At 57.9% G+C, this 27,364-nt stretch overlaps 1 protein-coding gene and 1 long non-coding RNA gene across 4 annotated transcripts in view; one reads left to right on the top strand and one right to left on the bottom strand.

Moving 5' to 3' along the window:
• The window catches only part of ARHGAP8 (Rho GTPase activating protein 8), a 181,173-nt gene that overhangs the window by 108,816 nt on the left and 44,993 nt on the right, over positions 1-27,364 (bottom strand). The gene's annotated exons all lie outside the window — the stretch shown is intronic.
• LOC123478630 (uncharacterized) lies at positions 401-27,364 on the top strand. 3 transcript variants are annotated; one of them, XR_008426301.2, is made up of 3 exons: positions 401-531; positions 24,189-24,514; positions 25,334-27,364. It is a non-coding gene; the product is annotated as an uncharacterized lncRNA (long non-coding RNA). The 3 variants fall into 3 exon arrangements; XR_008426300.2 differs by having other exon boundaries at positions 24,189-24,330; positions 25,334-27,362; XR_011651058.1 differs by lacking the exon at positions 401-531 and adding an exon at positions 14,167-14,252.

The following is a 27,364-nucleotide window of genomic DNA, read 5'->3' as shown; positions in this document are numbered from 1 at the left end:
CCCCTGCCGGGGATGGGGTGTCCCAGGAGTAGGGAACCCAGGTGGGCGTACCTGGTGGGCGACAAGACTGAGCCTGATGGTGTAGAGGGCAGGGGTCTGTCCCTGGAGAACCTATCCGAAGTGCGGTGACTGACATGCACAGTGACATGGGAGGGGGGGCTGCGGGGTCTCAGCAAAGGCCCAGAGGAAGGAAGAGGAACTGGCCTGCCTCCAGAGCTGTCCCCATGCCACTTTCCAAGTCTCAGCTGCATCAATGACCTCATCCCTGTGTGAGATGAGGAGGCTCAGAGGTGCAGGCACGTCCCAAGGGCCACCTAGCCGGGGAGGGCCGCCCGGGGGAGCTCAGGCCTGTCTTATGAAGAGGCTGTCAGCTCGGTCCTCTGTCACAGTTGAGGAGATCGGGCTGGCTTCCGTCTGAGCGTTAGTTTCCCTTGTAAACTGGGGGGCTCCCCCGCCCCATTCGGGCCTTGGGCGGGTCCCATGAGAGAGCGCCTGGACAGTGATTGGCTCTCGCGGTTGTCATTAGCCCAGGTGAGTGCAGTTCAGGTCGTGGAGAGAAAGCAGGGGATGCGTGGCCAGGGGGTCTCAAGGCTAGTCCCTTCAGGACCGGGAGAGGCTGCTGTGGCTGGGGCCCCCAGGCGCTGGCCTCCTGGACTCAGGTGGTAAGGGTTTGTCACGCTCATTTTGCAGACGGAGCACCTGAGGCCACGGAGGGGGACGGTACCATAGGTCACAGAGCAGGTGGGAGTGAGAACCAGGCCTGGAACCAAAGGCTTCCTGGCTCCACAGAAGCAAAGATCCCAGGTTGCCCAGGACAGCCCTTCCCTGGGAGGAGCCCCTCTGCCCCTCCTCTGCCCCAGCCTCGCCATCCTCCCGACCCCGGCTCCGACCCCGGCTCCGACCCTGAGTGTCCATGGCTCCCACACGCTCACCTGCGTGAGGAGCATGGCCAGGGCCTGCTGGGTTGTGTAGATCCCGACGGCGTGGTGGGTGGGGGCCCAGCTGCTGCTGGGTGGGCCGTCTCAGTTCCCAAATCTTGCTTTTGAAAAACTGATGCCCACCCTCTTAGGTTGCCACCTGAATTTCCAATGCTGACAATGCCCTGTGAGCCTTCCAGGGCAAGGGCGTTCCCAGGGCTCCAGTTGGAGTCGGCGGAGGGGAAGCAGGAGGCAGGGGAGGGAGGGAAGGGAAGCAGCTGTGACCAGCAGGGGTGCGGGGAGCTGGCCACAGTCATGGGGGGGGCTATGACACTGGGTCCTTTTGCCTGGCCTGGGGAGTGCTGCCCATCCTGAAGTGTATTGCACTGCTCCCCCCGCCTCCCTCCCCCCGGCCTTGCACTTCTGGCTTCCGATGCCCCTACAAGGTTTCCAGAAGTCAGAATAAAAGAAATGGGCCCCAACACCAAGCGAGCTTCTGGGAGCAGCATGCCTGCAGACCCAGGTTCTGAGAACCTTCCGGAGACTGAGACACAGGGGCTATGGAGGCAAGAGCGGCGCATGTCACGGTGACATTCCATTTCAATATTATGCAAAGTGTTCTAATTCAAGCCCCTGTGCTCACTTTGAAATAGTGGCAATTACAATGATGAATAATTGCATAATAAATATTAATTTGCATCGTGGTAATGAGGCCCTGGAGCATCCTGCTGTTAAGTGAGACTAGCTCTTCCCACTCCCCCACTCCCGGGTGCAGGAGAGGAGGGTGGGAGGGGCTCCGCAGAAGCTGGCAGAGCCTGTGCTCCTGTGGCCTGGGTGGGCTGGGCGGTGAGTTCCCCTCTAAGACGAAGGCTCGACGAAGGCTCATCTCTTCCCTCCTCTGGGCCTTGCTGTCCGCAAGTTGACAGTGACAAAGTTGGGTGAGGTGCTCTCTAAGGTGTAGACAGCGAGCCAGGCCTCACATTTAGAAGCCCTGGCTGCCAGCAGGCTGCCCGGCGAGGCCCTGGGTGTGACACACTCTCCAGCCAGGATGCCCCCCCCAAGCCCTGCTTCCATGGGCTGCCCAACTCCCTGCCCAGCGCTCGCCCCATCCTGACCCCAGACTGTGACCTCTCGGTGATTGTGTGGCTCCCATGCTGGGGCATTGGGGTGTCGAGGCGTGAGCCCCTGGGGCAGTGACGGGACCACGTTGCTCGCTGCCGTTTCCCCAGCCGCACTGAGGGTGTACCCGCATCAAGGGGATGATGAACATTTGTGGAGGAAACAGTGGCTCCCCTCTGCCCAGGCACGGCATCTCGCAGGTCCTGGGGCAGGTTTACTTCCCTGACCCTGGCGACATCAAAACCGGCCAGCCTCCCGCCTCCTGGTGCAGGAAGCCCTCCCATTGCGCCACCCCAGAGGGTGGCCGGGAGCTGGCCGCTGAGAGGAAACACCACCAAACCACCACACACCTAAGGGGCCTCCCGCCTGCCGCTGACCTCCCCAGGGGATGAACCGTGAGCTTTCATGAGGTCCCCGACTTTGCCGTCCCTGACTTTGGTGATGCCGAGTGTCTGAAGGCACTGGGTGGCTGTGCCGGCCTGAACACCAGGAAGGAAGTCGCTCTGTCGTGGTTGTAAACAGTGAGCCCTGCTGGCTTGGTGACCTCGGGTCTCGGTTTCCCTCGCTTGCCTGTCTTGCGTCTGCATGGATGCCCCTGCGTCGGCAGAGTCTTCAGAAGGAAACAGTGTCTCGAGTGTCTTTTACTATCGGAAGTTCCACTGAGCGCGGCAAGGATTCTCCCGTGGGCGCTGACCAGACGAGGGCCTTAGAGACCCTCCTCACGCCCTGCCCACTCCTGGGGGCTGCGACTCCGGCTGCGTGTGTGCACGTGTGTGTCTGTCTGTCTGTCTGAGGGTCAGGACTGGTGCGTGGCTGCTGAGCGGCAGTGCTGGGGAGCGGCTTCGATGGCCTGTCTCTCCGTTGGGTGGCCGGTGACAAGCAGTCTGGTTACCTCTCCACATTTGTGACTTCCGCTCTTCTCTTTGCCTCGAGGACTCCGCTGTCGCCCAGCACGAGGGACCCTGTCACTCTGTTGCTAGGTCCCGCCACCCTGGCTGGGTTGTGCGCATGGCCGATCTTGTGCCGGTGGTCTTGCCCGACATCACACGTCTATACACGACCAGCTTTTTCGGTCACGGAGAGAACCTGCGTGTCGTTCCTCGGGTCTGCACGTGCGCCCGAGACGAGCTCTCGCGGAGGAAACGTGTGCAGAAGGGACAGGGGCCCGCCGAGCTGCGTCTGTCTCTCTGCCTCCCCGCTTACGGAGCGGCTGCCACTGAAATTCAAGGTTCGAGGCTCGAGGTTCATGCTGTGTTACTTCTGAGTCACAGCGAAAGTTGTAAAACCAAGCCTGAGAGTTCTCTGGGCGTGTAAATTTTACAAAAGTCAGAACCTTCCGGAGACTGGTGAAGGGGAGGTCCTTAGGCCCCTGCAATGGCCTGCTGGCCTTGGAGACACCTGTCCTCCTCCGAGGCCTGCGTGGCAGTGGCCTTTCCCGACTGTTGGCGACCAATCGGTAACGACAATCGATCGTTGTGCGCACTTTAGGGGTTTCTAGCACAGACAGGTTTCTGTAACAACGAGAGAGGGACGTCGCGTGTTCCGGGCCGACCGTGTCTTCCTGCACAGCGTGGCTGGACTGTCGGTGCTGTGTGTCCGGTTCCGCTGGGACAGGACGGCGGGAGGCCTGGTCTCTCCCGGACTCTGCCCTCAGCCCCGTCCCTTGGGTGTAGAGTGACTGGGTTGGGGGTGGCCTCAGCTCTGACATTTGTGAGGGCTGCTTTGTCTCCCAGGGCCCCATCTTTCCTTGCCTGTAAAATGGGGGTGAGCGGGGAAGCGCTTTGCCAGCTGTGGCGTGTGGGTCCCGACTGATCGGGCTTGGTGGGGTGATCGCCCGCCCTCAGTCCCCCACGTCCTTCCAGGCCCTGTCCTCCGTGCTGCCGGCCTCCTTGCAGAGCCCCCTCAGTCCCGCCTACAGCTGTGTTCCGTGGGCCTGGCCACCTTCGTGGCACTCACCCCGCTGGAGCTGCAGGTGGAAGTTCACTGCCGTGTCCTCCGTCAGACCCCGAGCCCTGGGGGGCTGGGGCTGGGCTTGGCTCCACTCACCGGTGGGCCTGGGACCCATCAACATCTGTGGGACACATGCATGTGCAAAGATGGTCCGCCCTTGGACCTATGGGGTACTTGGAACACCTTCTCCTTCCTCCTCCTCCTCCTCTTGTTCCCTTTTCTTTCTTTTTTTGTTTCAGTCTTTGGGGCTTCAGAGCCACAGCGGTTCCTCTGATCTTGGACTTACAACAAATATTTGCAATGTGTTGCATTCGATCATCCCTTTAGGTCCCATCTGTTAGGAGTCCTCTGTCTGCCACAGGCAGGGCTGGGCTGTCCACTCACTGCCGGGTCCGAGGAGCTGGCAGCAGGAAAACCCCGGGGGCATTTCTGGAGCCCGATGGAGCGCATAGAACGGGTGAAGCGACGCCTCACCTCTCCCCCCGTCTGGCAGGGTTCACGGAAACATGCTGTTTGCCATAGTCCGCTGGGCGTGGACGGCGGTCAGGCAGGGCCAGCCCAGTTGCCCAGGTCTGAGGGCTGTAAAGTGTTATCACCGGTTCACAGCCGCAGCAGCTGGGGAGGATCCAGGGTGGCTGGGGGTGGGTGCATGGCGCAGGACGGAAGTTTCTCCCTCTCGGTGGTCAGTTACTGTCCATGGACTCAGGCTCTGGGAGGTCCTGTTGGAAGGAGCCCCAGAGGTCCAGGGTCTGCCGTCGGCCTTTCCACTGCAGCCCCAGCCCCACTTCGGGGCCCTGTGCTATTCCTCCCCCCACCCCATGGCCCCAGGACAGGTTTGGAACCTGTGCTGTGGAGGCAGAGCGGTGGGGCAGTTGAGTCTGAGTGTGAACTGTGTTCAGGAGGCAGGAGGGTCCTGGGGCGGGGCACGGAGCAGTGGGGGACGGAGCAGGGAAGAGCACCTCCCGGGACAGGTCGCCGAGGGCCTGGGAGCCGTGCGTGCTGCTCTGCCGTGCCTGTCTCAGAGATGTTTGATGAGACAGGCCAGCTGCTCCAGTGGGCTGTGGATATTTACCCGCAAAACACGGAGCACCCGTCACCATGGCAACCACCCAGGCTCAGGCGTGCTCCCCCACATCTGCCCAGCACCTGGCATCTCTCAATGCGCTGTCTCAGCTGTTGACTCATCCATCCTCTTGATGTCCCGGAGTTGATTCTGTAATTATCCTGTCCCGCTGCTGGGGAAACTGAGGCTGGGAGGGGCAGGGGACCTAGCCAGGGTCCAGTGAGTGGTGTCCAGACTCCCAGTGAGGATGAGCCCCACAGAGGGGCTTCCGGATGGCGGCCTGCCACCCCCTCGTCCTGGCCCCCTGGAGGCAGTCCACCTGGACGCTCACATCTCTCTGTGTCCGCTTGTCTGGGCAGCCCCAGAGAGGGCTGGGGCGGGAGCTGCTGGGGCGCACATATGGCTCCATGGCCAGGGCCACACTCCCAATGACATAAAAAGAAACACGAGCACTGGGAAGGCCGCGGGGGTGTGGGGAAACTGAGGCTGGCAGACCGCTGGCCCTGGCGCGGGGGTGCGTGGCCCCTCAGACCTCGGTCCAGGGCTGTGTGACTCTGACCAAGTCACTTGACCTTCCCGTCTCAGCCTCCTCATCTGTGAAATGGTGTCATCATTTAATCTCACCTTTCCAGGAAGATTAAGAACACAGTGGGTGCTTCCCTCACCCCCAGTACATTATCCTCCCACCTGTTCGTTCATGCACCCCTACCCTCTCTCTGCCTCCCCCTCGCCTTCCGCCCTCTTCCCCAGCTGCTTATCTGAGCCGGCCTTACATGGGAGCAGCCCGTCCTTGTGCCCTGGGGGCTGGGCCCCGCCCCCCCCCAGGTCTGGGCACCTGCAGGGAGGCAGCCTGGCCGAGGCTGGTGAGCTCCCTGTGACCTAAGTCGATGCTTCTAGGTTCAGCCTCCTGGTCCAGGGTGTCACGTCCACACCTGCCATCCCCAGCCCTCGCCCAGGGCCTTCCCCTCCATGGCCTCCTCTGACCGCTGCTTTACTAGCTGTGTGGTCCTGGGGAGAAGGGCAGATGGGGGAGGAGGGGGGACAGCCATCGCTGCAGCTATTGGCCCCTAAAGCCAGAGGTGCCTCTGTGGTGGGCCCGAGGGGTGTGCTGTCCCTGGTGCTGTCACTGTCCCCCAAGGCTGGCCTGCCGGCCGCCATTGGACCAACCACCGCAATACCTTTCTTGGAGCGTGGGGGCAGGTCTGACTGGGGGCGGCACATGGGCCTCTGGCCAGGTGGGCTCAGGAATCAGCCTGAGCGGCCTGGGTGAGTCCCGGGCTGGTGCTGGCAGCAGAGCCCAGCCAGGCGCAGGCCTGCCCTCTACGTGCCTCCCAGCGGGAACCTGCCGGCTCCAGCTCAGTGTCCTCACCTGTGATGGGGATGAGACACGTGGGGCATGACATGGGGCCTAAGGCCACATCTCGATTGGCCTCCGTCCGCCCAGCTGTTAGCATTAATATTTCACCAAACTTGCCTAGAAGGTTCGGGGTGAAGGGGACTGTTTGCCTTGGGGGCCAGCAACCTGGGCCCCCAGCGAACCAGGCCGGGCAGGTCAGGCCAGAATAGCTCAGCCTTTCTCTGGATCCTTAGGCGAACTGTCTATCTCCCAGGAGCCTCTGGGTCTGTCATCTGCACGAAGCCCCTGGTAGGCTCCCTGTGAGCCCTCTCAGTGGCCCCAGGCGAGGCTGGCCCCTGCCACTCACAAGCCGTCCTGGGAGTGTGGTGTCATCGTGTCACCAGCTGGAAGCTTCCCTGGCCCTCCCAGACACCCGCCCTCCTGCCCCGGCTAGCTGCCCCTGCCCCCACTCCGGTCAGGAGCCAGCGCCAGCTGCTTCTTTTGGCCTCGACAGGCTGGCCTCATAAATGTCAGGCTGCTGTTAAACGGCTGCTCCATTAGGCAGAGGGCAGACTTACGGCCGCAAATAAGCACAGACAGCCGGGTGATTGCTGCCTCCGACCAAATGGTGTGACATTTTCGGCATAAATTTGGTGGTGTCCTAGGAGAAGCTGCCATCAGTAGTGTGTGCTGGCAACAGGGGACGTCAGTCTACGTATCGGCACAGGGCCCGGGCTGCTGGGCCGCATCCGAGGGGCCTCAGGAGCAGCCAAGGGGCGCCAGGGTGCTCCTATGGTCATTTGCTGAACTTTGCAGTTTCTTTGTGATTCATGCATGTGTGCATTTGTTCATTCGTGCATGCGAGCATTCGTTCATTCACGCATGTGTGCATTTGTTCATTCATGCATGTGAGCATTCGTTCATTCACGCATGCGTGCATTTGTTCATTCATGCATGCGAGCATTCGTTCATTCACGCATGCGTGCATTCGTCCATGCATGCGAGCATTCGTTCATTCGTGCATGCGAGCATTCGTTCATGCATGCAAGCATTCGTTCATTCACGCATGCGTGCATTCGTCCATGCATGCGAGCATTCGTTCATTCATGCATGCGAGCATTCGTTCATTCGTGCATGCGAGCATTCGTTCATTCGTGCATGCGTGCATGCGTTCATTCGTGCATGCGAGCATTCGTTCATTCGTGCATGCGAGCATTCGTTCATTCACGCATGCGTGCATTCGTTCATTCACGCATGCGAGCATTCGTTCATTCATGCATGAGAGTGTTGCACCCACTGACGCACGAAACAGATGTTCGGAGACTTTCAGGACGTTTACAGAGATGTTACTTTAATGGCCAACTCTTTTAACCTGCGCAGGGGCGGACTCTCAATGTGTCCCAGAGACACTTGCTCAGAAGAGCTGCAGATGAGAGCCGCGCCAAACGCTCACAGGCTAGCCCTTTTATACAGTGAGAAGCAAGCAAGCAAGTTACAAAAGCAGGAGTTGCTGTTATCTCTGCATAGCTCTGAGCTCTGGAGGAGTTTTGCTCTGGGTTCAGGAGGAACTATCTGTCTGTCTCCTGTTGATAAGCTTATTTCGGATGACGACTTGTCTCTCTTCCTTATCCATTCTAGTGACCTTCAAGGTTTTCTGTTTAGCAATGCTTATAATTGTCTAGCCCTCAACATTCCCCCATTTCCTTGTTGGCACTTATGAGTCAAATCCTTGAATCATACTAATGACGATGGGGCTACAAGTTAAACAGGAGTATAATTAATAAAGGCCTACTAATAGAGGAAATCAGGGTAGTCAGCTATGGGGACATCTTACAGATTCCTGTGTACTACGTTGGTTTTTCTAGCTTTTCTTGTTCTTTCAGTCTCTGGGTTAAGACCTTAATACTATCTCTAATTATCCCTGAATGATTAGCATAAGAGCAACAAGTTTCTTCTAATGCTGCGCATAATTCTTCTCCTTAAGAACAATAAATCTAATCCTCTCCGATTTTGGAGAGCTACCTCTGCCAATGAATCTACCTGTCTTTCTAAATAAGCTACTTGATCTTGCAGCAGAGATATGTCCTTAGAGAAAATCTGCAAAAGCTGTCTCAACTCTAATTCTCCCTGAATGAGGGCTGCAGCACTCAGTGCGGTGGACCCTAAGATCCTCACAGTGGCTACTATGGGTATAAGGGGAACTCTCTTCTCCCTAGTCCTGGAGGAGAGAACAAAATCTGGGTTTCCTGCATAGATACACTTGGGGAATTATGTACCCAGTTACACAAAACTCTGGATAAGAAATTGGTGGCAAACAATGGTACACCTTGAGTTCTGGATCCTATTACAAATCCCTTCTTGGGGCCCTCCTCTTGGCTGCACCCTGCTTCAATCCTTCCTTTCAGATATATAACCCCTTTATAATTATATAAAGGACAATGGACGAAGGTCTCGTCTTCTTGTAACTGCTTCCGGCTGGACATGGACGTTGTCCTACCTAACCTTGGGTCGGGGTGCCCTGAAAGGGGGTGCAGCATGGAGGGAGTCCTTTCCTGTAAGGGGAAGGACCTTACAGAATCCAAGTCAGTTGGCTGTCACTGCGAAGTTGCAGGCTCGGTGTCCAAAGGCTGGCATTACTGGACAGTTGGCATCCTCGTCATATTCTGGAGGTGACAGATTTGGCAAGAGATTTGGAAGGCACAATTAAATCATAATTACTGAATAACAAAGGCAGGCACCTAGGTAAAGAATGGCTCATCTGGAGGAAGGTGTATGAGACATGCTACATGTATCCAAAACCCTGTGGCTCACTACACTTCACTCGGGCTGAGGGGAATATATCAGGATTTCCCTCCTTTCAGATCTCTGGGCCCTTTCTGTTTTGGCTATTAGGACAGAAAAGGGAAGATAAGCTCTGAAGTGAAGCCTACAGACCTCCTGAACCCTTCACTAACCAAACTACCTAGTTTAACTAAACTAGTTGAGTCTTAGGGGGAGATGATGAAGGTGGGCTCTTTAAGTGAGGCCTATACTGCAACCAATTGCTCAGGTAATAAGGCCATAGTCCCACGCCCTATGAAAACAGAAGGAGGAACACACAGGTTAATTTACACAACCACTCCTAAGCCAGTCTCCATGCTGGTGAGACTGTCTTTTGGGAAGACATTCAGTTGCAAGGCCCTTGCTGCAACGACATCTAACAGTGGCAATTTGACAGGTCCTTCGTGCCTATAAATTGAACATCTTTGATGATATTACAAACCCAGTTTTAACTTTCAAATGAAAACAGACTTTTAAGACAGTTAGCTGCATGATTCTAATATCTAATACTGAGCATTGTGATTTTCCTTAGACCATGATTCCTCTCCCTAAGATCACCCTCATCATTATTAAAGAGACTACTTTGAGTCCAACTTTTAATTCTGCCTGTTTGTTTGCATAAACATACCAAGAGCAGCCTGGATCGCCTATGATCTTTAAGTTTTCTCCGCTGGAACTCACTCAGGGAACCTTTAGACTGACTTTAGTCTGCCCCTCAGGGCACAGAAGCAGAGCCACACATCTGCCACCTGGCTTCGCCTGTACCAGTCGTTTTACTTAAATCCTTGAGGCTTCCGTTGTGCCTACAGGTTCCTTTCTAGCCATCTTTCAGGAAAGCAACCTTCGTTCCTTCCCTGGAAAGACTGCCATGAACCGCACAATTAACCAAGGTACCAGGCTTCTTCTCGTGGGCTTTTGCTAGCTTCGCAAGTCAATCCCAGTTCCTCAGGGCTTCCTGGTGACAACCAGAACCCAGACATGCCTCCTTCAGGCGTGACATTCCAGTCAAAGTATCGGTTAACAAACCACTATTAATGACTGGTCTTAATGGATTTATGCAGAGAAACCTTATGTCATTACTCACTCCTTCAGAATGCCAAATTCTGGAGGGATCAGATAAGGAGAAAAATACCAAGTGCAAAGGAAAATCCTTTCCCTTCTGATATCCTTTCATACACCTTCTTCATTTATATATCTTGCACTTTCCCTTGTTCACTTTCCTACAGAGTGTGAAGTTTTACTATCCCTGGAATCCTCAATTTTCTTTTCAGAGAAGATACAGAACAAAATCTAAAACACAGACAGAGTTCTATAAGAACAGTACACAGGTAGAGGCATCCTCTTGCACCAGTGCGTCTACTGGGGCCTCCGCAGAGACATGCCATTCAGGTCCGGTCTGTTGGCAGAGACATGCTCCTTTGCCTCAGGCTGAAACACACATCAGGCCTAAATGACCCTTCCTGGGTCCCGAGTGGCAAAGGCATTCTCTTTAACCGGTTACAGGCGACCTTCGCTAGGTCTTCAGGTGACCCTAACTAGGTCTTCAGATACAGGGGGTTTCTGATCAGAAACGGAAGCAAAATGAAACTACATTCCTATAAAACCAGAAAACAAGTAGTTGAGGTTTCCTTTCCTCCAGGTTTAAAACTTTTACAACCTTTCTACACATTTTTGCCTATCTAGATTTAACTACAGTTTACCTTTAATCCCTGCTCCTTTCCCACCCTGGGAAGGACTGTACTTAAACTCAGTGGTTAAACTCAATCCGTGGTAGCTAAAAGTCCCTACCAGTACAGGCATCTTCTACTCAAAGTCCCTAGATAATGCAGGGACATCCTGCAGCTTTCTGAAGATTAGACCTTGCAAACGCCCTATCAACTCCGCCCTCTGGGCTGAAGTTCCTTTTGGCAGGGCTTGCTGCCAAATGACTTCAGTTTCTGTGGTTACTGCAGCCCCCACGTAGGGCTGCCCTTCCCTAAGGAAACTACTGCTATCCGAGAACAGAATGAGCTCTGGTTTTTCGTATGCCTCATCCCGCAAGTCTGGGCGCACGCCTGTGACCCGCTCTAATATTTCATGGCAGCTATGCATGATGGTTGGATCAGGGGCTGGCAGCAGGGTGGCTGGACTCAGGGCTGCGCTTTTCAGGAACTGGACTGCTGGGGGATTCAGCAACTGCACCTGGTACTGAGTTAGCCGTGCATTAGACAACCAGCGATCGGGAGAGGATTTCAGAATTCTCTCTATATGATGCTCCCCAATTATCTGCAAATTCTGTCCAAGGGTGAGCTTGCTGGCCTCCTTCACTAGCATGGCTGTGGCAACTAGAGCTCATAAGCAGGCTGGCCACCCTGAGGCTACTGGGTCCAATCTCTTGGACAAATAGGCCACGGGCCTTCTCCAGGGTCCTAAAGCCTGGCTCAGCACTCTCTTTGCAATGCCTCCGTTTTCTGCCATGAACAGCTGGAACAGCTTTCCTAAATTTGGCAAAGCCAATGCAGGTGCAGATACCGAAGCTGCCTTAAGCGCCTCAAAGGCTCGGTTCTCTTTTTCAGTTCAAGTTATATTTCCCTCTTTTCCCCTCGTAAGTTCATGGAGAGGCTTAGCCAATTCTGCAAACCCTAGAATCCAGAGGTGGCAATATCCTACTGCTCCCAAGAACTCCCACACCTGCCTCTAGTAATCTTTCTAGGAAAGCAGCGGGAGATTCCTCCCTCCCCTGGATCACTTCACTAATCTTCCTAAAATTGGTGGGCTTCCTAGCGGCTGCCTTTAATCCCCTCAACAGAGCCCTGCGATACTGAAGGAGCGCGTCCCTTCCCCCGCTCGTGTTAGGGTCTCAGTCAGGGGGCTGACCGGGCAGGATATCCTCCACCTCCCTCCTTCCCGCCGCAGTCTCTCCCTCTTCCCCCATAACTGCCTTGGCGGCCCCTGAGAGTATTCTATCCCTCTCCTCTGAGGTAAAGAGGGTCTGTAAGATCTGCTGGCAATCATCCCAAGTGGGCTGGTGCGTTCTAAAAATGGTCTCCAGGAGGGAGATTAAACCCTGAGGTTTCTCAGAAAACGGGGGGTTCCGATGTTTTCAATTATATAGATCACTAGTGGAGAAAGGAACATATATCAACCGAGGGGGTGCTCCGGCAGGGGCACCCGGTCAGGGCGGTGCCTCACGGAGTGGCAGAAGTGCCGGAGGTACTGGGGATACTGGAGCCTCCTCCCCTTATCTAGTTCCCCCTCGGGTGTGAGGAGGGCTCCCGAGTGTCCCTCCCTCCTCGGGCTGGGTAGAATGCGGCACTTCCCTCCTAGGGTAGGGAGGGAGCGCATTCAAGGGGTCTAAGATGTCCTCCCCAGGTCCTGGTAGTGGGGGGGGGTAGAGTTTCGGCACCCTCCGCCCTCTGGGCGCGGAGGGCTCCGGGAATTTCTTTTGTTTCCTCTTCCCGCGGCTAACAGAACCGTTCTTCCGCGGGAGGCACTCCTTCTTAGACATTTCTGAATATAGCCTGGCTTGTCTGGGGCTATGTCTACCCACACATTGATGTAAACTATCTGATCGGGGTGTGGGGCTCTATAAACTGTGGCCTGAACTGCAAACAATACCGGGAGGTCGAAAGTCCCCTCTGCAGGCCATCCGACACCAAAAGTCGTCCACTCTAGCTGGCAAAGAGTCTGCAGGAACTCCGGATCGAGCTGCACGCTCCCGTAGCCGCGTGCACGGCGCTGGAAATCAGAAAAGTTATTCAAGATGCAATCAAGCAGGGAGTTTGGGGTGGACTCCCGCTGGCCCATTTTCATAAGGGTTAGTTTCACATAACTGAGACAAGCACAATATCGAGACAAACAGCTAACGAGGTCGGAGGATATTCGCCTCGCCCGCCTGGCCTCTCCTCTCGCGAGGACTTAGGTCTGTCTTAGCTAAGGCTGCCCGCGTAGAGTCTGGGTTAAACTCCCAGCCGTTTTGCCGTATGACAGACTAAGGAACCGCAGGTTAGGACCCACGCACGCTCCGTAGGCTGTTGCCCGTGGAGCCACACACTCTGTCCTCACACGCTCAAACAAAGCGGCCGCACTCATACTCAGACACACCGCTGCGCTTCGCTGCGAGCCCTGACGTGACCGGTCACAACCTGAACAGAACAGAAACCAGGCCCCAGGCGGCGTCCCGGCTGGGGTGGCCTGGGTGGGGTACAGCGGCGTCCCGCCTACCACCTCAGGCAATACTTCGCTCCGGAGCCCAGATACAGACAGAGGATCCTCCCAGATACTTACTTGGCTCGAGCCAGCGTCCTCCTCTCAGTTTCCGAACCAGACCTCCACCTAGGGAGAATCTCGCTGGGGCCTCCAAAATGTTGCACCCACTGACGCATGAAACAGATGTTCGGAGACTTTCAGGACGTTTACAGAGATGTTACTTTAATGGCCAACTCTTTTAACCTGCGCAGGGGCGGACTCTCGATGTGTCCCAGAGACACTTGCTCAGAAGAGCTGCAGATGAGAGCCGCGCCAAACGCTCACAGGCTAGCCCTTTTATACAGTGAGAAGCAAGCAAGCAAGTTACAAAAGCAGGAGTTGCTGTTATCTCTGCATAGCTCTGAGCTCTGGAGGAGTTTTGCTCTGGGTTCAGGAGGAACTATCTGTCTGTCTCCTGTTGATAAGCTTATTTCGGATGACGACTTGTCTCTCTTCCTTATCCATTCTAGTGACCTTCAAGGTTTTCTGTTTAGCAATGCTTATAATTGTCTAGCCCTCAACAAGAGCATTTGTTCATTCATGCATGTGTGCATTCATTCATTCGTGCATGCGTGCATGAAGCGGCTTTCCAGACAGGTGTTTTTCCCCGAACCCCCCCTCCCCCAATAGCTCGTTGGCCCCATTGCTTGCTCTTCCCTGCCCCCCATCCATCTCCCTGACTTCTGATATTGTCTCCTCTTCTCTCAACAGCCTCCTCCCTGGGAAATCCCACCCTGCCTCCCAGTTTCCCCCAAATCCGTCTCTCTAGCCTGGACCTCTCCTGTTTGAATTGAGTCACGAGTGGCAGCCTTGTGCTAAGGTGACATTTGAGCAAAGATGGAGAGGGAGGGGGTGGACTTCAAAGCTGCCTGGGTGCAGGACGGGGAGGAGCAGGTTGCTCAGGGCCTGGGGCCTCATGCAGACTTTGGCTTTGACTTGGAGTGAGGTGAGAAGCCCCTGTGGGTCACAGGAGGTGGGGCAGGGAGGCGGGAGGGCGGGTACAACCCAGGACTGAGATGCGGGCCTGGGCGGGGTGGGGACCAAGGACTGGTGGCAAGTGGCTGGATTCTCGGTGCCTCCTGAAGCACACCCACATGTTTCCTGACGGTGTGGGGTAGGGAGAATGGGGGGGGCAGGGCGCTAATGCCAGGTGTTGGACAGAATGGTGGTGGGGTGGGGGACCCCACTGAGAGAGGGATATTGTGGGGGCGCATGTTTTGGGGTGATTGCAGGTCTGTCCACATCTGTTGGTTTGGAGGTGCTTGGGGGACAGAGAGGCTGGACCTGGCGTTCCTGGGCCTCCCCACTAGGCAAGATCCCAGTGGGAGGCCTGAGTCTGAGACCCCCCCTGCCTGGGAGATGCCGCCATCCCTGGGAAAATCCACGGCTACAAACTCGAGGATGCTGATGCCCATTCCCCCGTGACACACCCCCTCCGTGCGAGTCCCTGGCTCAGAGAGCTCTGGGGGCCTGGGGTCACAGCGGCCTGGGAGCTGGGGGCGTTGAGAGAAGGGGCGAAGGGGGGCGGGCTGGCGTCTGAGGGCCAGCCGCAGGGGCTGCCATGGGGGTGAGGGGAGGGCGCTAGAGGGGGAGCTGAGGGTGCTAGAGGGGGCGTTGTGGTCAATTGTGGGGAGGGGAGAGGTGCTTCCCAGGCGTCTACGCACACGCTGGGCAGGGCCATAGGACCTGGACCTCACATCCGCTCCCTCGGGGTCGGTTCTTCGAACACCAATCGCCCCAGGAGGGCAGGCAGGTGGCAGCTTCCAAATGCCTTCGGTACAGGACCATTAACCTGGGCTCCAGGTCCTTCGTGGTCCTCCTCCCACCTCACCAGCTTCTGCTCTTAACTCTCCTCTCCTTCCCCAGCCGTCCCGGCCTCTGTCAGTTCCAGAACATTCCACGTCCACCCCTCATGGTCTCCAAAAGCAGCAGGCCAGGGACTCATTCTCTGGGGCGCAGCTCCTCATCCTGAAGGGGTCAAGGAGGTGTCACCTCTGAGGCTGCTGGAGGGCCAGTTGAGGTGACCGGGCACCAGCTCTGTGCCTGCAGGTGCCCGACCCAGGAGCAGGGGGCCTGGCTCTGTTGCTGTTGGTCTCGCTCACGAGGCTCGTCAGGGATGGAACGAAGGGATAGGTGTGATGGAGGTAGCCCCTGGGGGGCAGTGGTTGCCTCCGCCCCTTGGCCCTGCCCAAGAGGATGGTGTTTGTGCCCGCAGGGTCAGACCGCTCAGGGCCGGGTGGGGGCAGGGGCAGAGGGACAGGTCAGAGAGGCCAGCCTCATGGTGTCTCGTCACCTCACTTGTGCTGGACAAAAGTCACCCTCCTTCCTCTCCAGCCTATTTTAGGCTTGGCCTGACGTGAATATTTTATGAGGAAACCATTTTTCTCCATCAAATCTGAAGGGACCATGAACGAAGAGCAGGCTGGGGGCTGGGTCCTGCTGTCCTGGGCAAGGGGACCTGGTCTGAGGCCTCCTGGCTGGAGCTGGTCCTGGTGGGGGTCCCACAGGGGCCAGGGGGCAGCCAGCAAGAGGGACCCTCACTGGCAGGGGCTCCACGCCAGCCAGGGGTCCGGGGGCGCAGGCACTGGCTCAGCCCAATTAGAGACAGGCCCCTGGCCACTGCGGGCAGGGTCTCAGAGCCTTCAGGGCCCAGGGTCCCCCTCCTGGCCTTCCCCTCTCATCACTGCCTGGTTCTGGTGGCACCAGCATCACTGGGAATGTGCAGACTCCGCCCCCCGCCTGTCCCCACTACTGAGCAGAAATGCTGGGGGCGGGGCTGGCCCTCCAGGGGCCTGGAGCTCTGGGGCCTTTACAGCTACAGCACCAGTGGTGAAGGGCACACACTGGGAGACAGTCCCACCCCCACAACTGGCACAGGCTCCGTCACCATGCCTTAGTTCCTCATCTGTCCGACGGAGCCAGGGACAGCACCAGCCTCAGGGTCACTGGGGGCCCTGGAGGAGCTCACATGTGGAAATGCCCCGCACACCCCCCCTTCACACCCTCGTCAGTTCTCCCCCCCCACTTACCCTGCCAGCTGAAAAATGGCCCCCAAGGACATGCGAGTCCTAATTCCCAGAACCTGAGCAGGTGTCATCTTACTCGGTGGGACAGGCACCGCAGGTGAAGGGTTTGGGGGTGGGATTATCATGGGTTTTCCTGGTGGGCCTGTGTAATCACAGGGTCCTTGTAAGAGGGAGGCAGGAGGGTCAGAGTCAGGGAGATGACAGAAGTGGAGGGGAGTGACATGGGGGACCTGGGTGCTTCCGGAAGCTGGAGAGGCCAGGACACACCCTCCCCTAGAAGGAGCGAGCCCCAACCCTCACCTGCACGCCAGCTCCAGGAGCTGGGCTCAGACCCGCCCCCAGACCTGGGAGGGCGTAAATACGCCTGGTGGAGGCCCGATGTTTGTGGGCATCTGTTACAGGGGCCACAGGACACTCCTCTGGGAGGAGCCCCACCCCCGCCCCAGCCCCAAACCCCACCTACCTGGGCTCAAATCCTGTCACTTAGCAACTGCATGGGTGGGGGGCAGGCCACCTCTGTTTCCCTTTGAAAACGGGGTACAATAGCTGCCTTGTAATAGTAGTTGGGGTACCCTGGGCTCAGTGCAGATTGCAGGAGACCACAATGAAGCCTGGACCTCTGCTCTTTTCCCCTGAAGCAGGCTGTGGTCTCTGAGAGAGAGAGAGCGCCACCTTCCCCCCACCCCGCTCTGCCCCTTTCCCCCACCCACTGCCGCTGTGGCCACTTCCTTTCTGCCCCTCTCAGAGGTCCGGCCCCGCCTGCCCACCAGGCACGGAGGAGAGGCTGCCAGGTGGGGCTGGGGCGGCCTGATGGAGATGGGGGTTCCTTCTCACACCTGGCTCCCTGACCTGCCTCCGTGTTTTTAGCTCTGTAGTCTCCCGGCAAGAAGGTAGCTCCAAAAAGCTGTAGGAACAGTGTCACCTGGGGAGACCCAGGGCTTCGGTGTCTCTGGGCCTGCGGTGAGGACAGGGCCCTGGGTGGGGCCTGCCCCGTGTACAGTGGGGCAGGGGCTCGTTGGGGAGCATCTGCTGGATCCGGATAAACAGGCCCCACAGGATGCGAATGGGGGTGGATTTTATCTTCCAGTCATCGAGGCAGGTGGCCCTGATTTCAGGATGAGTAACGCCGGCCCGTGCATGTGGCCGTCTCATCGGGTTCCAGCAGCACCGGGAGGAAGCCGTGATTATTCAGGTCCTCCGGAGACTGGGGCATGGTGACTCAGTGGGCATGGCCTGCTGCAGGCCCAGCCTGGAAAGGGGTCCTGCCACCTGCAGGGCCCTCCAACAGCTGCCAGGCCCAGAGGACTCTCCAGGAGTGCACTGTGGGGTGACATTAGCATAAGAGGAACTGGCTGGCGAGGGGGTTCCCACTCTGAATGGGGTGGGGGGCATGCAGGAGGGAGAATGGCCCGGCAGCAGCTGTGAGCAATAAGGAGGCCTCGGTGGTCAGTGGGGTGTAGGAGAGGGGACAGCCCCCCTGAGAGGGGACCTGCTGGGGTAGTGGGGCCCTCAGGGGACAGCCCGGGTTTGGTTGCAGTTGGGAGGTGACATCTATTGGAATTCAAGTGTCCAGGGGATCTTACTGATGGTTGACTTCAGTCCCAGAGGGAGAGGTGGCTGGGAAAGGGGTGCTCAGGGCCCTGTGGGAGGGAGGGGTGGCCAGGGATTCCCTGCTCCTGGTGGGGACCCGTGGCACCAGGAGGAAAGGACAACATGAGCTCCATTAATGGCCTGTAGAGGGAGGGCACATTGATTCTCACCCACGTAACTTCGGGGGACAAATGCCAGTGCTGGGTGCTCCTTGTAGTCATCCCGCCCCACCCCAGCACTGGACCCCCTTCCATCCGCCACCGTCCCCTGATGCCCTGTGCTAGTGAACTGTGACTTTCTGGGATCCCGCGCCCTCTGGACGGCACTGCTCAAGGACTGAGAGGAAGAGCAGACTGCTGGTGGGAGTCTGGGCCTCTGGCGGTTTGCGCTTGGTGCACGAATCACCTCTGTGGCCTTGAATGGCTCGCTCGGCCATTCCAAGCCTCGGTCCTCCCCACCCTGCCCCGCCCCTGCCCAGGGAGGGCAGTGGTAACAGGCACACTTCACATGGCTGTCACAGAGGTGCCATCCCTTCTGTTCCCCGTGTCCCATTGAAGTGCCAGGTGCGGCCCTTCCCCCTCCCTGCGCACTCCAAACACGGACCCCCCACCCCCACTCTGCTTCTGCTCCTGCTGCTGCTGCTGCCTGGACTTCCCTTCCCCTGCTGCTCCAGCTACGCACCCAAAGTCACGCCCAGTCTAGGTCAGCGATGATCTCACCTCGAGGTCCCTTATGAACCAACCACACCTGCAAGGCCTTGTTCTGAGGGGCTGGGTGGGCATGACTTCTGGGGGGCATGATTCAATCCCTCAGCGACCTGGGTCAGGTGTGCGGGTCCCGGGAGCTGGGCTCCGAGCCCCTGGGCCCCTAGCCCCTGGGCCCCTGCTCTCCGGGCTCAGCCGCCTGCCGCGCGCTGACGTCAGGTCTGACCGCACGCAGCGGTTCCCCGTAATGACACTTCTGGGCCGGAGACGCCCTCCCCGGCTCCCAGAGACACGCGGACTGCGCCGCTAATGAGCTCTGCCACCGAAGTGACTTCTTTCTGGGGTCGGAAGTAATTTTCTGTCTGGGAATAATTAGCTCAAAGACCTGAGGAAAGCAAGCTGAAAAAGGGCGGAAGAGGTCATTGAAGACTGTTTGGAAGGGGCTAAGAACAAAGCATGTGGACGTGGATGGCGCACCTGGGCGTGCTCGGGGCCACGTCAGCGCGTGAGGCTGCAGGACCCCAATTACCCCTGGGGGTCCCTCCTGTCACCCACCCGATGGCACTGACAGCTTCTGAGAGTGGTCCTGCTCTCCAGTGCCGCCTGCCTGGTGGGCGCTGGGTGGCGGGGAGAGCCCAGGGCCTGGAGCCAGGGAATGTGAGTTGAATTCCTGGCACCCTGGAGCAGGAGGCATGGTTGGCCCCAGCCTCGGGCACCCCCTCATGGGACAGTGTGTGGGATGTGTGAGGGAGCACCTGGTGCATAGTAAGTGCTCAGGAAAAGTGGTGATCCTCCCTCCCCAGAAGGCAGAGGTGTAAATTCAACGAAAAGAGCAGCTGAGGTGAATGGGAAAAGGCCCGAGACCTGGGTCCAAGTCCATTCGAGGCAATGCTGCCCGTGCGAGCCGTGGGCCCTTGGACAGGTCGTGGAGTGTCCCCGGGCAAACAGGAAACGGGACGCCGTAGCAGGCTGTGGGGAGGTGAGACGGCATGGAAAGATCTTCCCACCTGGGAAGTGCGGCCCACCTGCGTCTTAGAAACATCAGTAGGACACCCCAATCCACACACCCTGCCCGGGGACCAGCCTGGCCGTTTCTTGTTCCCCGGGTGCAGCTCCAAGTGGGGCTCCTGGGCCAGCATCAGCTGGGAGCTTGGTAGGACTGCAGATTTTAGGGCCCACCCTGACAGACTACATCAGACACTGGGGGCGGGGGGTGGGGGAAAGCTCAGTCTGTGTCCTGGCAAGTGTTCTTGCGGAGGCAGGTGTGTGTCCCCGGCGTGTTTGACTTCCCTCACCTGCACTTTCCCCTCTTCTGAGCCTCCCCAAGTCCCCCCTGCTTCCTCTCCAGAACGGTCTCTGCCCATGATGGCTGGCCCTCACCGCGCCGAGGGACCTGGTGTGTCTGAGACAGAATGCTCATGGGGTGTCGGGCCCGAGGGGATCCCATCTCCTCCAGGGCCCTTAGAAACTGGCCGAGGAGTCAGAATCCAGCACCCCAATTTCCTCTCTGTCACCATCCCAGGGTGGGGCTCTGGACATGTCGGGCCCTCTGGGCCTCAGTTTCCCCATCTCTGTCTTGGTCCCGTCGGTTTGCAGGACCTCCCAGTCCCTGCTGCAACCTCACTGGCTCCCCAGTGCAGGCCTCGAGCCGTCTCCCCTGGCTTAGCTTCTGACCCGAGGCCAGAGACCCCTTTGAGTCTAGGCTCAGGGGCCCCTGTGTGGGGGGGTCTCCTTTGCTCCCGCTGCAGGTCTAAGAGGGGTGTCAGAGCCTGGGAGGGCAGCGTGTGCCCTGGGTGCTCTGCCCCATCCCATGAGCTGCCTGCTCTGTGCCCTAGGAGCAGACGCTCCGAGTAGGGGGTGGGGCACCGGGAAACCTTCGTAAATGCTGGTGTTTCCGAGGAGTGACCAGCCAGCTCGCTGTCTCTGGACGTCTGCCCCCGGGCCTTGGAAAGCTTCCCCGGCTCAGCTGTTCCTGTTAGGCAGCCAGACTAATTCTGGCTAGTGAAGCAGGGAGAGGTTCCCCCTGGCAGTGGGGAGACCCCCGAGGATGCCGGGTGGCTGGGGGCTGTGCAGATGGAGGAGGGACTGGAGGGAGGGGTGGGTTCCAGCGAGGGTGTTTGAGACGTCCAGGTCTGAGGGGACACGCTGGGCCGGCTCCCTCCTCCGCCCAGAGCCAGAGCTGCCCGTCACACAAGGCTTGGAGATTATGCAAATGAGATGCGGTGGGAATTTATCAGGAGACCTGTGGCCCTGACAGCGTTACAAGCAATTAGGTGGCGCCTCTGGGTAACGCAGCCGGGAGTTGTCTCCTGTGATCAGTCTCCCGGAGGGACTAGGGACATGGGAAGGGGTGGAGGGAGCCTTGGAGGCCTGGCTCAGGGGTCCTCGGGCTGGAAGTTGTGTGCGGGGGGGGGGGCAGTTCAGGGACGGCTCCAGCTCTCAGGGAGGGGAGGGAGCTAGGCCCTTGAGGAAGAATTTGCTTTTTATTTCTTCACTGATTCAGGCCCCAAATCTGAAGAAGAGCCCCCAAGCTCCCCCTTTTCTCCTTCCCCATGCAGGCAAGCAGTTGGGTAGAGACCTCAGTTCCTGCCTCATCTGCTCCCTGAAGTCATCCCGATTCCTTCACCTGAAGGTGGGAGGGAGACAGAGGTGGGAGACCCGGAGGTGGAAGGGAGACAGAGGCCCAGGGGGGCGGTGACGGCCAAAGTGCCCATGGGGGCAGCCCAGTGCCCTGCTCCTGGTGCTCGCTCTGCGGGCTGCCTTCCGGACGCTTCCCTCAGCTGCGTGAGAGGCTCGAGGGCGCCTGGCTGTGAATGCAGGGGTGCATGAGGCCCGGGCCCCACAGACAGCACAGGCTGCCAACCAGAGCTGGGCTCAGGGGTTGAGGGGCGCTGAGCTGGCGGGCTGTGCCAGGACCCCGACCCATACAGGGGCTCTGAACGAGATTTCCGTCACCCAGAATCCTCCACTCAGAGCTGGAAGATAAAGACCCATGGGCCCTCGATGTCGCTTCCCAAGGTGGCAGATGAGGGGCTCACGCCGATGTCCGGGGGAAGGTGTAGACTCCACCTCTCTGGGGGTCTGAGCTGCTAAGGGGAGCAGGGGCGGGGGCCTTGGTTCAGGCTCAGACCACAGCGGAGCCAGCAGTGAGGGGCAGGACAAGGACCCCAGAAAGCAGAGGCTGGGGAGGGGGTGGGGGCCGGCAGGGGTTCTGGTTAAGGAGGGGCGAGGGCTGCCCCGGCACTGAATGCTCAGGGGGCTGACCTGGAGGACCTGGAGGACTGAGGGTCCCCGGCCAACGACCCTCGAGGCCACACTGGGCTCGGCTGGGCTGGTGGCACCCATTTGCACTCCCTGCATCTCTAGACCTTGGGGAAGCGCAGCCTCTCCTTTGCGTCAGAACAGCCTTCAGCTCCTTTCCTGCCCAACTCCCCAGAGGTCCAGCCAGTCCGAGGGTCCTGGGAAGGGCCCTTTCTCCCAGGGCAGGAGGGGCGGGAGTGTGCCCAGTCCTTCGGTGTCTGGACTCAGCTCACGCAGGGGGCTGCCCGGCCCCACTTGCATCCTCCCGTGGTGGAGAGCTCACTCTCACACAGGCAGTGCAGCCCCTGCAGGGACCCTCTGTCCTGGTTGAGCTGAAGTCTGCCTCCCTATGAATCCTTCTGGAAGCTTCATCCTGCCTGCTGCCCCAGTGTTTTGAGAGCTAACAACGGCCACCTCCATTTACTGAGGCCTCTGGGACCTCCAGCTCCATCGTCTGTATCTCCCGGCAGAACGTCTGCTCCATTAGAAGGGCTTCTCACCTGCCTTTTGGCTGCTAGAGCTGGGCACCTGATGGGCAGCCCGTGCACAGAATGTGCTGGCCAATGGGCTCCGGGGGCCTGGGGGAAGGGTGAGGCCAGGTATCGGCACCAGACACAACTGAGTCGTGCGGCCTGGGGTCAGGCGCCTCTCTGAACCTCAGCTTCTGCTTCTGGGAAGTCAGGGAAGAAGTCCAAGCTGGCATGAGGGTGGCATCCCAGGTGGGCAGCGCCTAGCCGGCAGGTGCAATTGGCACCACGACATCTCAGCTGGGGGCAGAGGCCCCCCATCTGCTCGCTTTCCTTTCGCCCACCACTGCGGCGCCTGTAACACCTCACACTTGATTTGGGGAGGAAATCGCCTCCATGTTCCGGGCGGCGGAGCACCGACAGTCTATTTTCTGCCCCGTGCTCAGTGCCCAGTTGTCATTAAAGTAGAAAGATTAGTATCGTCAGGACTGCTTTTGGAGCCTTCTCTTGCAGTGGAGTCCCTGACGTGTTAATTAAACTTGATAAATCCTCTCGTCTAAAGATAACTTTTGAACAATGGACCCAGTCACTCATTATTAGTTGGGTCTGTACTCCTGCCAGCTGCTGGGGCGGCGTTCAGAGATCCCTGGGGCCCATGCCAGGAAGGGCTGCTGGGGACAGCGGGCTGGTCCCCTGCACAGCACAGGGCCCGGCACAGGGCTCTGAGGCTGCAGGTAGAGCAGGGAGGCCGGAGGGGCTCTAATCCCAGCTCTGAGCAGCAGCTTTGCCCTCAGCCACTTCCTGCCCAGCACCCTCTCCCATCACCGTGACAACGTCATCCCATGATGAGCCCCAGGGGTCAGACAGGAGTGCCTACAGATGTGACTTGTGCTCCCCATTCAGAGTCACTGTCTTGGGGGTTCATCCCGGGGAGGCCTCATCCTATGTATAGGTCATTCTGCTCCCTGCTGCCCTCCCTGCTCCCAGCTTCCAGAGTCACAGCGACAGAACTCCGCCTCCCCAGTTCACTGGGGTCCGTGACTATAATGTCCAGATTCCGCCCCAGGCACCAACCAAGACTGGCAAGTGCAGAGACATGAGGGGCCAAGGGGTGTCACCGGTGAGCCCTTTGAGACCAGAAGAACCACGCAACAGAGCCCAGCCTGAAGGGCTGAACTGTGAGCCAAATAGACTCACATTGAAGTGTTGGGGAGGTTTGTTATTTATGTGGCATTATTGGTGCAATAAATAGTTTCATATCCTTGTTTTAAAGTTGGGGCTGGGACCTTCCAGTTCTCAAGGGCTGGGGTCCTGCCTGGGAGCCCGTGGGCTCTGGGTCCTTCTGTTATTGGGCTCAGAGGCTCCGGCTGGGGGCAGGGGCAGCAGGGAGGCACAGGGTTGTGCCCTGTGGCCGCTCGCTAATCCCGAGCCTAGTTCCCGGCTCTGCTCGGTGCTGAGCGGGCTGAGGGGCACCTTATCTTTAAGGCACAGCTGCTCTGTCTTAATTTGATTCCGAGTCTTAATTTGATTCTGAGGCTCCCATCTCAGCACAGAAGGAGCTCCCACGTGGCAGGAGGGGCTGGGCTGGGCTTGTCTTGCGGTGGCATTTGCGGCAGATGGCGATCACCAGGCTCGAAGCCGGCTTTTATTTATGACTTTGCCTTTTCAGAGCTGATCAGTTGGCCCTCATCATTTTGGCCCCAGGAGCGGCGCCGGGCCGTGAGGTGGAGCTGGAGCCGGAGCCGGACAGAGTGCCTCTTCCCACCGACCCGCTGGGTCCCACTTCCACTGCCGTCTCCAGGAGCTCTATGGTGTGAGGAAGGGGCTGCAAGGCAGGCGATATGGGTTCAAGCTCTGTTCTGCCTTTTACTAGCTTGTGGCCATGGGCACGTTGCTTCCCTTCTTGGCTTTGACTTTTTCATTGGCTGCCCGAGGGGTTGGTGATATCTGAGCTGGACACTGGGGACTTGGATGTGAATCAGGCCCAGCCTCGAGGTCAGCACAGGCTGGTGGGAGAGGCAGCTGCCTGTGTGGGTGGTGGTTGCATGGATGGGTCCAGAGCTGGGGGAGATTTTAGTTCAAGGAGGTGCAGGTCATCAGGGAGGGCTTCCCAGAGGAGGTGACAGTCAGGTGAGGTACGTGTGCAAGGGCTGTTCTGGTGAAGTCCTGGAGGAGGGGAACACAAGGTGTGTTTGAGGCCAGGGGGCTAAGTGTGGGTGTGGAGTGGTCACAGACAGGCTAGAGAGGCCACGCCCTGCACCCATGCTCATCACGGCTCCCCGCTCCCCTCTTGCTGACCTCCCTTCTGACTCCCCAGCAATCATTTCCCGTGCTTCTTCATACTTTTGTCCTCCAAGGAGAAACGATCATCCCTTAAGACTTTTAGGTCCTTCAAGTCTCTTGCCTTACAGGTGTCTCCATTGCTCCATTCTCCTTTATGTGTCTGTTGAAGAACAGGCTGCTTGACCGTGGACTTGCCTGTCAGCAGGGGGTTGACTTTGCCCTCCTGGTGCCGCCCAGCGCACTCCTGTGTCCCTGGTTTCCCACTCACCAGGCTGGTGATCTTGTGCTTCCCCCCGGACATCAGGAGGCGTGTGGCACCTGGCTTCCTTATTTTGATGTTGGCAGCTGTCCCGTTCAGGGCAGGGACTCACGCAGGGCGCGGGTGCAGAATGACGATAGTCTGGTCCTGTCGTGGTATTTCCTTTATTATCTGGACTAAGTTCCTAGAGGACCCTGCTGATCTAGTTTGCCACTGGGTGTGCCTTCCTATGGGAACGGCAGGGTCATTTCTGGATTCTTTCTATTTTCCAGTTGTTGCTGTAACAAGCCTGTTCCCTGTCATCACTGGAAGGTGATCAGGCCCGCTTCCCAGCGGGGACAGTGTCTGATTCAGCTGTGACCCTGAACCTCGCAGAGTAAGCGGACAGCTGGTGGCACTGGGAGCCTTCCTGAGAACTTTCCAGAAGCCGGCCTCTCGCCCCACCTAGAATATGCACACATGGATGGATTGTACACAAAGAGTGTGCACAGCACATGCAGCCTTTGTAATGCACGATTTTACCAAGCATTAAAAAACCAGCCTGGGCCAATGGGCTCAGCTCCCACTGGCAGAGGGTTGCTGCCTCCCAGGCCCTGCCAGGACGGCAGCGGGGAGGAGGGGGCAGGGGTGTGAAAGCGCTGCCTGCAAGGACCCTGTGGAAACGCTGATACAAAGAAGTCAATTTGAGACTACACCAGGGTTGCTGGCCTCGGGACGGCAGGCTGTGACAGCAGAGGGAGTGGGAGTTTCTTCGGGCCACGTGCTGGCTTCCACACCGGTTCCTGCAGGTTGTATCTGGGACTGGAAAATGACGGGTATGAAGGAGGAAAGAGAGTTTCCTTCTGTGAAAAACAAAGTATAGTATTTGAAGACTCAGTGAAAGTCAGACGCTAAAATTGTGCTGCCGAAGAGTTGGGAGGAAATTGAAGCCCAGAAGCTCCAAGTTCTGCCAGCGGAGGGCAGGTCTTGACGTTTTCCCTCCAGTGAGAAGCCAAACCCGAGAGCGGACAGGAAGCCCCGGAAGTTAGGTTTCGGCAACAAGCACTCCAGAAAGGCCCATCGGAGGTAACATTGGCCACATCAAAGAGAAGGATTGCAACACAAGTGCAATGAGGTGTCTCCATGTGAAGCAAGACGTTTAAAGTTCATATGTATTATTTTCCCTTTAGAAATTGAGGTGAAATTCACAGAACACACTGTTAAATTGTAAAACTGCGTGGCATTCAGTGCATTCAGTGTCGCGCCGGCACCGCTTGCTTCTGGTTTCAAGTCCTTTCAGCACCCCGGAAGAATCCACACAGCATTTAAAAATGACTCTGCTCTACAAGACCTCTTTGATTGACAGACAGATCTTTCATCCAGATGATGTTGGTCTGGAGGACTAGGTGCTGGGAGGGAGGCTTCCAACTGCCACCTGTCCCTCCATGGGGGTGACTTCTCTGAAGCCACCAGGCACAGAGGTGCAGAGTGAGAGGCGGGAGGAAAGGCAGACCCTGTCAGCATCAGGAGAGCATCTGGATCAAGCTGTGCCTGAAGCTGATCAATCCTGGGCTTCTGTCTTTTAGGAGCCTGTAAGGCCTCTGTTTTACTTGTCAGCATGAACTTTCCTGCCAGCCCAAAACAGACATCATCCCACTGAATCCTTGCAGAGACCTGGTGAGCAGGCACCTGACCTCTAGTCCACGGGCCTGGACAGCAAGGGTCAGAGGGAGAGGTCCAGCGGCCGAGCCGTCTCCTTTCTGCTGCTACCTGTTCCTGTGGCCCCGAGGCCCGGGATCCCCGCTTTGACCACCTCTGCTGCTCCCCTTTCTGTCCAGAAGGCCCTCCCTGGTGAGAGGCTCTGCAGGGGCCCCCAATGCTGTTGCTGCCGGTGCAAGTTACCCCCGGTCGGCTGCTCCCTTTGCCTTCTGAGGGAACATTGGATTATCCCTATGAACTCACGAGGCAGCTCAGCTTCCAAACTCAGTGCCACTGTGCGAACTTGAGCAAGTTCATTAACCTCTCTGCTTCACTTGTCCCAGCAACGAAACGTAGTGGTTGGACTGGATCTGTGCCACCCAATAGAAACGGAATGTGGCCCTGACACGTGTCTCAGTGGGTTGGGCATCATCCCACAAAGTGCAAGGTCACTGGTTCGATCCCTGGTACGTGCCTGGGTTGCAGGTTTGGTCCCTGTTGCGGGCATAGGAGAAGTAGCTGATTGGTGTTTCTCTTGCCCATCGCTGTCTCTCTGCCTCTCTTTGTCCTGCCCTCCTCTCTAAAAATAAACAAATAAAATCTTAAAAAAAAGGAAATGTCACATG

This window comes from Desmodus rotundus, chromosome 3 (genome assembly GCF_022682495.2).
Source record: "Desmodus rotundus isolate HL8 chromosome 3, HLdesRot8A.1, whole genome shotgun sequence".
NCBI lineage: Eukaryota > Metazoa > Chordata > Mammalia > Chiroptera > Phyllostomidae > Desmodus > Desmodus rotundus.
The sequence above is the reverse complement of the archived record's forward strand: the minus strand, read 5'-3'. Positions and strand labels throughout refer to the sequence as shown.